Consider the following 14,254-nt stretch of genomic DNA (forward strand, 5'->3'; position numbering starts at 1 on the left):
TGTATATACCTAGGTCGAAAAATCAACATGATGAATGACCTGGCACTTGATTTACACAGGAGGAAGAGAGCAGCTTGCTATGCCTTCAAGAGCGTTGAAGAAATAACTAAGAGGACAAAGAACCTCCAGCTCCGAGCACATATCTTCGATTCCACTGTTCTTTCTGCATTAACATATGCCTCAGAGACCTGGACCCTACGAAAATAGGATGAGAACGCTATTCAAGTCTCTCAAAGAGGAATCGAAAGCACTTTGCTTGGAGTATCACGCTTGACTGAGAGATAGAATCTGGAGTTCCGATCTTCGTCAACGCTCAAGAATCAGGGACGCTGTCTCATTTGCCAACACATCAAAAATCAGATGGGCTGGACACACAATGAGGTTTAGAGATGACCAGTGGACGAGAGCCATTACTAACTGGTTTCCACGTGATGTCAAAAGATTGCGTGGACGCCCACCTACAAGATGGTCAGACTTCTTCGTCAAGATCCTGAATGATTGTTTTGAGGCTCTGCATGTTCCTAGAACGAGCAGATGCCACTGGGCTACGTGATCACGCAACAGGGATGAATGGAGAAGTTACTGGCACCCGCTCGAGTAAATTGATGAGTAACAGGGCATCAAGTGATCAAGTGATTTAACTTGGCCGTGATTCTGGAGTGCAGAGCCCAGCCAGCTTCCCCACTCTAGTGCGTTGATCTCAACTTTCTATATTGTAATTGGGATGCCTCGTTTCAAGGAAACAGTGTGTCTTGGATCTTCACTTGACTCAAGTGGAGAAGCTTCAATTTATGCTATTTCAACTGTAGCAAATACATTCTTCACACCTAAGATGAACACTGATAACTTGGTTTTTGTTTGAATTTGAAATGGCTTCGAAACGTTGCCACGGACCAGGGCAACAACTCAAAGGGCTGGGGTGCATGCCAGGCTGGCAAAAGACCCCAAGTTTGAATGCGGGCTCCCTTTGTTCTCCCCTCCCCGTGTCTGCCCCACTGGGTGTTACGTCAGCAGCACCAACCCTGGTGGCTGTCAACACTGAAGGTGAACACTGAACTGCACCCCAAACCTTTGGACCCGAACAAGGGCAGTTTTAAAGAGAGGGGGACCCTGTAAGGCACCTCCATGGAGCTCCTTTCCCATTCCTAGAAACGGATCAAAATAAAATAAGCTTACAGAAAGGCCCTGGGTAGAGAATACTTACTTGTTTCAATCATTTATTGTTCCAACACCACCAATGTGATTGTCCTTCGACCAATATCCCCAGTTTCCTTCCCAATCCCAATCTACCCCCTTTGGCACATAAAAAATTTACTTTGTATTATTTATTCCAACAAAACATTGAGAACGACAAATAGAAGCATCAGAAACTAGATCAGTAAGGGCTGATTAGTGCACATTGAGTCTTTTAATAAATGTATTTGTGGGGCTGGAGCTATAGCACAGTGGGTAGGGCATTTGCCTTGCAGGCGGCCGACCCGGATTTGATTCCCAGCATCCCATATGGTCCCCTGAGCACCGCCACGAGTAATTCCTGAGTGCATAGCCAGGAGTAACCCCTGTGCATCGCTGGGTGTGACCCAAAAAGAAAAAAAATTTTGTTCATTTAAATTTAAATTTTATTTTTATAAATCACTTGATCACTTGACATCCGTTACTCATAGATTTGCTCGAGTGGGCACCAATAACGTCTCCATCCATACTTGACACGTGCTAGTGTAGCCAAATGGCGTCTGTTTGTTCTAGGAACAGGAATGAAGAGCCTCAAACTGATTGTTCAGAGTCTTGATGAAGAAATCTGGCCATCTCTTAGGTGAGCAGCCATGCGATCTTTTGACGCCCTGGGAAACCAGTCAGTAACGGCTTTAGTCCAGCAGTCATCTCCAAATCTCATTACATGTCCAGCCCATCTGATTTTTGACACCTTTGCAAATGAGACAGCGTCCCTGATTCTTGACCGTTGACGGAGGTCTGAACTTCGGATTCATTCTCTCATTTGAGTGAAGCGTGATACTCCAAGCATAGTTCCTTCAATTCCTCTTTGGGAGACCTGAATAGCGTTCTCATCTTGTTTTCATAGGGCCCAGGTCTCTGAGGCATATGTTAATGCAGGTAAAACAGTGTATTCGAAGAGATGTGCCTGGAGCCAGAGGTTCTTTGTCCTCTTAGCTATTTCTTTGACTCTCTTAAAGGTGTTCCAAGCCACTCTCTTCCTCCTGCGCAACTCAAGTGTCAGGTCATTCATCATATTGACTTCTCGACCTATACACATAACTGTTGCATTCGGAGATGATCATTCCATTGAGAGTGAATGGAATGTCAGGAACGAGACTGTTTCTCATAAACATTGTCTTGGTGAGATTCAGCTCTAGTCCAACCTTTCCACACTCATGGTAGAAGTCAGCCAACCTTTTTGTCAGTTGGTTAATGTTTGGTGTTATTAGAACGATGTCATCAGCAAAACGGAGTTGGTGTAGATGCCAACTGTCTATCTTCACTCCCATTTCCTCCCATTGCAGTTATCGCATGACGTTCTGGAGTGTGGCATTGAAGAGTTTCGGTGAAACGGTATCACCCTGCCGAACCACTCTATTGACATCCATGATCACTTCTTTGTAGAATGGTGAGATCCTTGTAGTGAATCCGTAAAAGAGCCCACGCAGGGTCCTGATGTATTGAGTTTGAACGCCCTGTTTGGCTAGGCTATGCTAGCTGTCTTCAATCACAGCTTCCATCTCAACAGAAACAAAGGCCTTCTTTAAATCAACCAGCGTTAGACAAAGCGGCATCTTGAACTCCCGAGAAACCTAAAAAAGCTTGGTTATCATGTGCATATGGTCAATCGTGCTGAATCCTTTTCGGAAACCGGCTTGCTGGTATGGTTCTCCTTCATCTAGTGTTCTGCCAATCCTATTCAGGATGACTCAAGTTAACAGCTTCTGGATGACAGACAATAGGCAGATTGGGCAATAGTTGCCAATGTCTTGAAAGTCTCCCTTCTTGTACAGTAGTACAGTCCTGCTGGTTTTCCAGTGGGATGGAAACTTGCATTCAGATAGGTAGCGTGTGGATAGCAGAGCCAGAGTATTGATGACTCCTAACGTCATATTCTTCAGAGTTTGGTTCTGACCTTGTCTGGGCCAGGTGCTATTCACTTCTTTTCCGATGAAATGGTGTGTCGGATATCAGAAGGGAGAACGTTGGGAACGACATATCCATCCAGTGAAATTTGGTATGTGGGCAGGTGGATGTGGCTATCAAAGAGGTCCTAATAGAAGTCATGGATAATCTTCTTCATTGTCCTTTTGGAAGATATGATAGATCCATCAGAACGTCGGAGGGCTGTCATCTTGGTCTTGTAGTTGGCCATGAACAGCAGGGCTTTGTGAATGCTTTTCCTGTCTTCTGCTGCATCTGCCAGGACTACTGCCCATCTCTCTTCAAGGTCTTCCTTTATCGCTTCTCTTCACTGATTTGCAAGCTCGGTCTTTCTCTTGTGGTTGCCTGAGGCTAGCACCAAGTCATGTTGGCAAATAAGCTCAAGCGTTTTAAAAGGCAGGCATTTTTTTGGCTATCTCTCTCTTGCTGTTTCTCACACAATCATGGAGGTGCTGAACCAGTCAATCGTATTTCTCGTCAATATTTTTTTACGACGGCATCTACCCATGTTGCTGCAATAGTGCCAAAGAGCTCCCAGTTGGTGGTCGTTCTGGGAGTTCTCTTCTTAAACTTTGCAGCCCTTTCTCCCCACACTGTGAAGTAGAATTTTGCATGAATGAGACGGTGGTCCGATCCTTTATGGAATTTTGGGACCACAGCGACATTGGTCAGGCAAAACCATCGATTGAATATGATGTGGTCAATTTCGTTGTTAACCATCCACTGGAAGACTCACATGTCCAACGTTTAGATTTGGCCTTCTGGAACTGTGAGTTACCATGGATGGTCTTGGTCAACATGATGAACTCAGACAGTCTCTCACCCTGTTCATTCCATTCGATGCCATGGGTCCTGACTATGAGTTCTTCATCTGATCTTATTGCTCCTATCTTGACATTAAAATCACCAAAAATGATCTTGTAGAAGGTGTGGTATTCTTTATAGAACTTCTCCAGCTTTCTGTAGAACTTCTCAATTTCTCCTTCATCATAATTGGATGTTGGTGTGTAGACAACGAAGATAACTACTTTTATAAAGTAGTTGACAATATTTGACAACTGCTTTATATTTGACAATTACACTTAATATTTGAACACCGATTCCACCACCAATGGACCTTCCCACCATTTTAGATGTTTCCATTTCAAACCCCAACTTCTGTCCCAAAGCAGAACTAAAGTAATTTATTTTCTATTTTTGTTATTAATAAATCACTGAAAATGCTCAAAAAACTTTCCTTAGGGGAGTGTGTGTGAAGATTATTGTATTTCACCCAAGGGCCATTAAACCCTTCTATAAGAGATTACTAATATGTTGTTAAATTAAACTATATTTAATGTGGTGTGCTACTTTTGGAATATGAGTGGTGTGAGGTATGTGATATTGTGTGGCCACGCAGTCCAGGATTTCAGTGGCCAGGTCTCGGTTTCTTGGGGTGTGGAGGGGCTTCCCCTGCCCCCCTCCCGGGTACCCTGTATGAAACAGCCTGGCTTGGGGTCCAGCAGCATGGCTATTGCGTGTGTTGTTTTATGCTGTCTTCCAAGAGAGAAGAACAATGAGTCTCTGGATCGTGTCCATTGATGAGATTATCTGGCCCACATTTTATTCTTGAACCCTTCTGAGCACCAAGTCAGGAATAACCTGAGCACTGCCAGATGTGGTCCAGCATCCGCCTGACTGCCAACTTTTCCCAAAGAGAGAAATGCTTGAGGATGTTAGTTGCACGTCAGAACTTCACATATTGAGGGTATTTTTTGTTATTTTTTATGTTATAAAGTAGTTCACAATATTTGATTACATTTAATATCCCAACACTAATTCCACCACCATTGTACCTTACCAACAACATATTTCAAATGTTTCTATCCATCCTGAACTCCAACCCCTGCCCAAAGCAGAAACGAAATAATATATTTTGTATTGTTTGTTATAAAAAACTGCTGAAAATTCTACAGAAAGGTATCCTTAGAGGAAAGAATGCGAAGATTGTTGTATTTCACCCAGGGACCATTAATCCTTCTATAAGTGATAATGTGTTGTTAAAGGTTTAGTCTTCTGTATATATATATATATATATATATATATATATATATATATACACACACACGGACACACACACACATATATATATGTAAAAGAACTATTTCCCTCTAAGATTAGTTGCCTCCTTCTTTGAACTCCATCAAATGTGGTGTGGTATTCTTGGAGTATGGGTAGGGTTGTGTCCTATGAAGCGTTACACGGCTGTGAATGTGGCCACGCAGTCCAGGAATAGGTTCACTCATGGGTGAGACTTGACCTGAGCATGTGGAGTCAAACCCTGTGCAGGGTCTGGCAGCATTCTTCTGGCGAGTGTCATGTTATGATCTCTTCCGGGAAAGGACATGCGATCTGGATGGTCACCAATGACGAGATTATCTGGACTCAGACAGAGGTTGTTTATGGGCGTGACTATTGACTTGCTGGAGACAGGGCCTTATGGCCAGAGGATCTCAATTCCAGTCCTGCATATGGTGATTCAATCACGGGTGAGGCTCAGTCCAAATGTATGGAGAGCGCCCATGAGCATGACGGTGGTTGAGTTCTGGATGTTTTCGGCTGCCAGGACTGGGTCCCTTGGGGCAAGGAGAGGTTTTATCCAACCCCTCTGGGGCACCCTGGGTGAAATAGCCTGGCTAAGGGTCTGGTGGCATAGTCATGTCAAGTGTCATGTTATACTCTCCTCCAGGAGAGAAGGACATGCGACTCTGGATGGTGGCCAATGACTAGATTATCTGTCTCAAACCAGAGGTGGCTTATGGGTGTGACTGCTGAGTTGCTGGAGATAGGGAGATATGGGCAGAGGATCTATTGAGGAATTTTTGATATTTTGGTTGGGTTAGGCCATGGCAAGATTCAGTTTCCATGTCAGAGTGTATCCAATTCTCATTGAATGATGAGAACAGAATGAGTGGAGGAAAAGCAGATTCATTGTAGTATCTGTGGAAAATATCAATCCATGACCGTGCAAGATTTTTTACTATTATTTAAAATAATAAAACTGGACAAACTTGCAGGCTACTGAATGTAACCTGCCCACACGGCAGAGTCTGGCAAACTCCCCATAGCTTACCCAATATGCCAAATACCAGTAACAATGATGGGTCTCATTCTCCTAACCCTGAAAGAGCCTTGAATCTCAGGGCTAGGACGAAGAAGATGTTACTGGGGCCTGCTCGAGGCAATCAACAAATAACAGGATGGTCGTGATCGTGATCGTGATGATTATTTAATTTTTTTAAATTGAATCACCAGGAGATAGGGCATTACAAAGCTGTTCATGATTGGGTTTCAGTCATAAAATGTTCTAACACCCATCCCTCCACCAGTATAATTTCTTAGCACCAGTGTTCCCAGTTTTCCTCCCACCCCTTCAAGTCACACTCCCCAGCCTGCCTCTATGGTAGACACCTCTCTTCTCTCTCATTCTCTTTCGCTTATTTTAGTCATTATGGTTTGCTATACAGATGCTGAAAAGTTATGTATATCCCTTCACCTACTTTCAACACTCAGTTCTTGTCCAGAGTGATCATTTCTAACTATGCTGTCATGAAGAATCCTCCTCTATATTAATTACCCTCTATCTCCAAACCTTTGTGGTAATTCCCAACCATTCACTAGTCCACGTGGCCCCTGTTTTCACTGGCCTCGGATATTAGGTTATTTTAAATTTTTTAGATTTTATAAAGTAGTTCACAATATTTGATTACAATTAATATTCAAACACCAATTCCACCACCATGACACCTTCACACCACCATATTTTGGAAGGTTCCATCCCAAACCCCAACTTGGGACCCAAAAGCAGAACTGAAATAATATATTTGGTATTGCTTGTTATGAAAAACCACTGAACATGATACAAAAAGTTTTCTTAGAGGAAAGAATGTGAGGATTGTTGTATTTCACCCACGGGCCATTAAGCCCTTCTATAAGAGATCATTCAAATGTTGTTAAAGGTTGATCCTTCTGTACTATATATATATGTGTGTGTGTGTGTGTGTGTGTGTGTGTGTGTAAAAATATTTTCCTCTAAGATTGGTAAGATTGGTTGCCTCTTACATGAACCCCATCAAATGTGGTGCGTTACTCTTGGAGTTTGAGTGGTGTGTGGTATGAAGTATCGTACGGATTCAAATGTGGCCATGCGGTTCAGGAATATGTTCACTTGTGGGTGAGGCTTGGCCAGAGTGCATGGGGAGAGGCCATGATCATGGTGGCACTTGAGTTCTGGAGGGTTTTGGTTGCCAGGGATAGGTCCTTTGGGGTGGGAAGGGGTCTCAACCGGCCGCCCTCTGGGGCACCCCAAGTGAAACAGCCTAGCACGGGATCCAGCGGCGTGGTTATGGCAAGTGTCATGTTATGCTCCCTTCTGGGAGAGAAGAACATGTGACTCTGGATGGTGGCCGATGATGAGATTATCTGGCACCAGCCAGAGGTGGCTTATGGGTGTGACTACTGTTTCTGCAAACAGGGGGATACAGGTGAAGGATCCCCGTTCCTGGTTCCATCGAACCCTGAGTTCTCACTCACAAAGTCCCGCATAACTGGGTTTTCTGGGGATTCAGTCATACGTTGAGGCTTGGCCCAAGCATACGGAGAGTGACAGTGAGCAGGGCGTTGGTTGAGTTCTGGAGGTTTTCAGCTGCTGGAGCTGAGTCCCTTGGGGTGGGGATGCGACAGAGTTTTTAGGTTTGTCAGGATACTCCTATCACAGTGCTCCCATTCCTCTGTGTTTATTTGTGACCTCTTTCTTTGTGCATTGCTGGGTGTGACCCAAAAAGGAAAAAAATGACAAAAAGAGAAAGAAAGAAATATTGTTATCATGCTAAATGAAATGAGTCAGAAAGAGTGGAACAGACATAGACTGACTGCACTCATTGTGGAATATAAACATGAGACTGACACCCAAGGGCAGTACACACAAGGCCCAGGAACATTACTCCATGGTTGGTAGCCTGCCTCATGAGCTGGGGACGGGCAGCTGGAATAGAGAAGAGATCACTAAGTCAATGAGGGTTAGAAGGATCGCTCGGGTTGGGAGGAGTGTGCCGAAAATATATAAAGGACCATAGGTGATAGCCCCTCAGTATCTGTATTGCAAACAATAATGCCCAGAAGTAGAGAGTATGGGGGAGATTGTTTGCCATAGAGGTAGGGGGGAGACATTGATGGGGGAAAATGGAGGGATGGGTGTTCGATCATTGTACGACTGAAACTCAAACTCAAGCTGCAATGCAGTCACCCTACCTGCTGTGCTATCACTCCAGCCCAGAGTCTCATTTTTGCTTGGACCCTGGTTTGAACAGAGGCCTAGTTTTCAGGGTTTATGGTAGAGATCAAGCAGGATGTTGCAGTGAATCCTTTGGAATGGAAAAATATGTAAATCTCCACACTTCAGGCCTTCCTCTGTTATGTTTTGAGGAGCCACACCTGCTTTTCTCAGGCCGGACTCTTGGCTCTGAGCTTATCCATACCTGCGAGGGAGGACATAGGTGTCCTTATGGGAATCTGGACTTTGAATCCAGATCAGTCTTGTGCAATCAAACACCTTCCCGCTGTATCAGCTCTGCACTCCTAGCATTCAGATTTTTATTAGATTTCCCTAAGCATTGAGGATAAATATTTCTGAAAAGTTTAGGATAATGGCCCTGTCATTGTTCTTTAATAAAGTGGATTAGAGATAGTTGAAATGGACTTGACTGTGCATAGAAAGATTTCTGATGGTTCTACGAAAGGATGGAACGGGCCCCTTGGTCAAAATATTTTACAAATGGTGGGAACCTGGCAGAATGCCCAAACTCCCATCTCAGCATGGTTGGTAGGCAATAACATCAGCTGTGATGACTAACTATAAAGGGTGGTCACATTCCTGGATACCACTATCCTCATTTCAGTTATATTAGGAGAAAAGATGACAACACGTTGTGTTTGCAAGTGGTATAATCTCAACCGTACTAGCCACCAGAATGATTAAAACAATTTTTGGTCTGTCCAAAGGACCAAGTCTTGGGATATGGTGTCGCCAGCAGGTCAATCTGTACCTGTGAGGTGAGTGCATCAGCAGCCTGATGGCACAGTCAGGCTTTCAGATACCCCACAATTGCTTCTATGCCTTTGGCCAGACCCCAAAAACTTGGAGCAAAGTTAACCAAGAAAGTAAAGGGCCAAAAGTTAGGTATGTGGGAGACATACCCACAAACCACCTCCGGCTCATCTATATAATCGGAGGCATGGCCTCTCTGGTTCCTGATCGAACTACTTAACAGCCATGATCCCAGAGGCTCAGAAATAAATCTCAGAACCCAAAAGCTTTTGGCAGAAATGTGTCCTGTTCCTGCAGTAGGTTACTGGGGCTGGGCCACTCCAGGTGGGAATAGGTTTCGTGTCTTGGCCTGTTCCCCTTGGCGGCCTGGTGACTTTCATCCCCAGAGGCCACAAGACAGTCAGGTTTGAGCCCACAGTGACGAGACACGCGGGGCCTCACCAGATGGTGGTGGAACCGGCCCTTACCACCCCTCCCCAGCGAGACCTTGAGTCACTGCCTACTAACGGCCTCTCTGGCTCCTGATCAAGCTGATTAATGGCCATGATTCCAGAGACTCAGAAACAAATCTCAAAACCCAGCGGCTTTTGGTAGAAATGCATCTGGACCGCATACATGGCCATGGCTCCAGAGGCAAAAGGACTTAATCCAGAGCCCGACATCTTGCAGTAGAAAAGTGAATGGACCCTGCGTTAAACTACGGCACCATACCTCCCCGGGAGGGAAATGGTGTTGCTCCTTTCCGCCTTCCTCTCCACTGGCAGCAAGGTGGCCACTGCCTCAGAGCTTATTGAAAAGCCAAGTATGTACCAGCAGTGACGGGGCAACTGTAGTCTCATGGGAAAGGGGTTGGTACTGGCTCGTCCTTCATGCCCTACTGACGTCACGAGTTGCGCCCCACGAGTGGCTCTCCGGCACAGACATGGCTCCAGAGGCAAATGGACTTAGTTCAGAGCCCGGCAGCTTGCGGCAGAAAAGTAAATGGACCATGCGTTAAACTCCAGCACCATGCCTCCCAGGGAGGGAAACGGTGTTGCTCCCTTCTGCCTCCCCCCCCCCCCCCCAAGCAGCAAGGTGGCCACCGCCTCAGAGCTTATAGGAAAGGAAGGTATGAGCCAGCAGTGAAGGGCAACTGCAGTCTCATGGGAACAGGGGTGGTACCGGCTTGTCCTTCACTCCCTACCGAGGTCCTGAGTTGCCCCCAAGAGCAGCTCTCCGGCACAGCCATAACACAAGGCACACAGAAACCAATCTCTAAATTATCTGGCTCTTTGCAGAAATCCAAAATTGTGTGGCCACAATAGCGACCCTGCAACATTATATGATTCTCATAACCAGCTATAGAAAATAAAGTATTTCACAATGCCTTTTCAGAAATTCTGATTGTTGGGGGAAAATTCTAAACAATAATAGTGCATCTTATGTAGAAATGATGAATGTAACCAATGTAGAGAAGAGATAAGTAGAAATCATCTGCCTCACAGGCATTGGGTGGGGTGGAATGGGGGAATATTGGGGTTAATAAATAAAACTATGAAAAAAAGTAAGGTTGAGTTCATGCCCAATTCAATCAGCTAATCAGTGGCTGCATAAATAGCAGTACTACTACATAAAAAAGACTAAGTCTACAAAATGATCTGGTACACTTTGGTGCCCATTAGCTCCTATGTGCCTCCGTTCATAGGGTTGGTTCATACATGGGATTTATTTATTGAAGTATGTTTTATGTGATTCATGCTATACTTGGCAGTTCTTAGGAGTTTGTATTATTTTGGATACCAAGAATGGAACTCAGGAAAACCATGTTTAACACAAGCATTAAGCCACAGTAGTATACTCTTTCCCCTTACTCTTGGTTGAAAACATGTTTCTAAAGCTGCATCCTGGGGTTTCCTTGTAGGTTAGAGTTCTCTGCTCTTGTGTTTTCAAGGGGTAGAGTGTTCACTGTACAGTGCTCTCTGATGTTCTTACCAGCCTTTGCTCCTGTCCAGTGTCTCTCCAGATCTCTGGGTTGCTGCTAGGCCAGTTCCTCTGCATCTTCAAGGCTGGATTCAGAGTCACTGCACCCATCTTGATTAATGACTTCCCAGCGAAACTCATTGTCCCATGAGCCATTCACAACCTACTTGCCTGTTTAATTTGGAATCAACCTGCTTTTGTTTTTATGATGGACGTGTGGGGGGGGGCATTGGTTCCATGTTTGACAAGTACAGGATCAAGGGATTCCGCCTTAACTCGCTGCCCTGACCTCTGTGACCAGCCCCTCCAGCACTTGCCTCTCCTCTTCTTTATCCAAGCTCATCCCCCTTGCACTGGTTCACCTGCGCTGGCATAATGGTCTTTCTGCACTTGGAATCTGGCACTTTAAGGCTCCTTGGTGAAATGGATGATGTCACAGACAGGAGTCTTCCATGTGCACGTTTACTTCCTAATGCTGTCAAGTGTATCAGGCCTCCTACAGGCACGCGTTTAAAGGACAAAGTGATACCTCAGTCGAACGGGGGCACTGAAGGTCAATTAGTGGCAGGCCATGAGGACCTCTCACCTCCAGTGCCTGTAATGTAACTGACGGGACCGCACCGGATTTTGGAGCACTTTTGTGTATGTTTTTCAATCCCCCATCCATTTCCATTGGGTTCCTGGGTCTGACTTGCTCCAGAGGCTTTAGGAGGATGTAGAACTTTGCTGGTTGCATTGGGGAGATTTAGCAAGGCACAGGGGTCTCAGGTGTTTGTGTGTTATCTTGGGGGCACCTTCCCCTCCAGCTCTGCGATGGGGCAGAGTGACCTGAGTGCGGAGCTGAGGATTGGGGGTTCTGGGAATTGAGGACCCTCGAACTGCTGATTGCAGAACTCTTGACCATCCCAACCTTCTCAACCAAGGGTTGTGCCGGACCCTGTCCTGCAGCTTTCAGTGTAGACATGTGTATGTAAAATTTCCAGATCACTTTGAGGGGCAGCTCCTCAGCTCCCAGTGATGATGGACCCTGTTGAAGCCCATCTTTTTCACTGGCAGCTGCCAGGAGGAATCCTGGGGCCCTGGTCCTAGCATGTGGCTGAGAGTTGTACATGAATATACAAATGAACATCGCGACTCAGAGAGATGGTCTTGGTGGCTGTTTGCAAAGTATTTTTGTGAATGTTACTTCCTTTGTAAATACAAAGATTCTCTACTTGACATGTTATCTGTTCAGTCGTCACTATCCATCTTTTCCGACCTGGTGTCCCCCGGATGTCTGAGTCACCTGATCCTATCCCAGAAACGAGGAAAAATGAAACTTTCTGACCAGTAATATTTAAAGCCTGGCCCTTTAAGGCTCTGAGCAACCTGCAGGTGACGTCACAGAATCCAGGTCCTTTATCCAAGGCATTCTGGGTGGAAGTGCCAGCGGGCTGCAGAAGGTGAGAAGCGGATGAGGGGGCATCCAGGGGAAGCTGGGGCAATCAATACCATCGATGAACAACAGGTTGATTGTGATCGTGATGTGTTTTAGGCCTTTATCTGGTGGTGCTCAGGACTCCCTCCCTGGGGATCCGAGGACCCTTTGGGGTGTCAGGATGCGAGTCCAGTGCCCTCCCTGCTGACCCATTGCTTGGGCCCCTCACAAAGCAGAAAGTGTCAGAGCTAGAGGGAGTGTCAGTCTCCCCCCAGATCGGATGGGGCGCGTGAGGGCACCTCAGCATTAACTTACTATCGGGGCGTCTCCCAGCACCTGTTCAGTCACAGGCGTGGGTGGATCATCCCAGCAGTGTACCCTGGACATCCTGTTACTGGCCCCCTTTCATTCCTTAGGCTGATTGTGGAGTAGGGCTAAAGCACAGGTTTCCCTCATCAAAGGGACTTGGGGGGCATTCTTTTTCCTCTTGGGGGTTTTTGAGTCCCACCTGGCAGTGTTCAGGGGTCACTCCTGGGGTTGCTCAAGTACCCCATATCTGGGTCAACAGCATGAAGGAAAAAACATCCTCTCCTGTGTCCTTTCATTCTTCCTGGGCGTCGGGGGGAGGGGGGGTGCTGGGCATATTCTTTATATGCTTGGGGCTAAAAAGCATTTGGCAGAGCCTTTGATTTTCACTTGTTTCTTGTGCATTCAGTGGGTTCTGGGGATATAGGGAGGTGGGGAGCTTCTATTTACTTCTATTTATTTACCTATGTTTCTTTTTGGGTCACACCCAGCGATGGATGTTGGTTACTCCTGTTTCTATATTCAGCAAGTAGTCCTAGTGGTGCCAGGGATGCCCAGATTATATCCAGGTCGGCCGCCTTCAAAACAAGTGCAAATTTGTCTATGTTATCACTCAGGCCCCAAGCTTCAGAGCTTTAAGACAACTCAGTGTTGGGGGGGGTGGGTCTAGAGGGGTGCATCAGGGTTGTGCTATGCCACAGTGAGTCTGGCAACCAAATATGCAATCTTAGCAGGAAGTATTTTGAGCACTTCCAGAGTGTGCCCTAAACCCTCTAATAATGCAATTTAGGATCATTATTGGCCACCACACTTTTATTGATTTAAATGAATTAATTATTTAGTCTGTAGGAGTACAGCTGCAAAAGTCAGTTGCTATTCCTGCCTCAGTACTCAGAGATCACTCCTGGCTGAGCTCAGGGCACCATATGGGATGCCAGGATTCAAACCTGGGTTGGCCGTGTGCAAGACAAGCACCTCACTTGCTCTGCTATCTCCCCAATCTCTTTTCACAGAAATTTCTTTATTATTTAATTTATTGTACTTTTTGAGGTCACAGAACCACTCAGTGCTCAGGGCTTACTCTTGGTTCTGAGTTCATGTATCATTTTTAGCAGTGCTGGAGTGGGTGAACCTATGTACTGTTGCATATTGACCCCAGCTTAGCTGCTTGATAGAAAAGCACCCTAGCAACTTATTATCTTTGCTAACCCTATATGATTATATTTCCTCAGAAAAAAGAATTTCTGCCTCACCTGTCAAGATTCCAGTCACCCCCCACTGTCCATCACTCCCAGACCAGGGTAGTGCCCTGCTGTTGAGTGAGTACT

This window comes from Sorex fumeus, unplaced genomic scaffold (assembly GCF_029834395.1).
Source record: "Sorex fumeus unplaced genomic scaffold, SorFum_2.1 ptg000019l, whole genome shotgun sequence".
In the NCBI taxonomy this organism is placed as follows: domain Eukaryota; kingdom Metazoa; phylum Chordata; class Mammalia; order Eulipotyphla; family Soricidae; genus Sorex; species Sorex fumeus.